Raw genomic sequence first — 362 nt, 5'->3', positions numbered from 1 at the left:
ATAAGCTCTCAATTGTCCGCATCCAGGCCGGTCTATTTGGGGCGTCATTGGTTAGGCCGTAGTGCACGCAGGCGCCATTGCCGCTGCCGTTCTGTCCGTTGCAGTGGCCTGCTGCGCTACCGCTGTCTACATGCCATAGATATCCCATTTTGCCGTTGTTGCCTTTTGGGTTCGTGGAGGACTTGGTAGACGTCGCTGGTTAGCTTTCGCAGCTGAGCAGTGGGTGCGCGCGTTTTGGTTTTACGATGTAGGCAACTTGCTTTTATCTTTGTCCACGCAGTGTGTTGGTTAGCATTTAGGCCGTCAAAGTTTATATTGCCCGGGTCCGATCCGTAGAAGCCTGTATTGCCGGTGTGACTGCT

The sequence above is a fragment of the Trypanosoma equiperdum genome, assembly GCF_001457755.1.
Source record: "Trypanosoma equiperdum strain OVI genome assembly, contig: ctg_1751, whole genome shotgun sequence".
NCBI classification, from domain to species: Eukaryota; Euglenozoa; class Kinetoplastea; order Trypanosomatida; family Trypanosomatidae; genus Trypanosoma; species Trypanosoma equiperdum.
The sequence above is the reverse complement of the archived record's forward strand: the minus strand, read 5'-3'. Positions refer to the sequence as shown.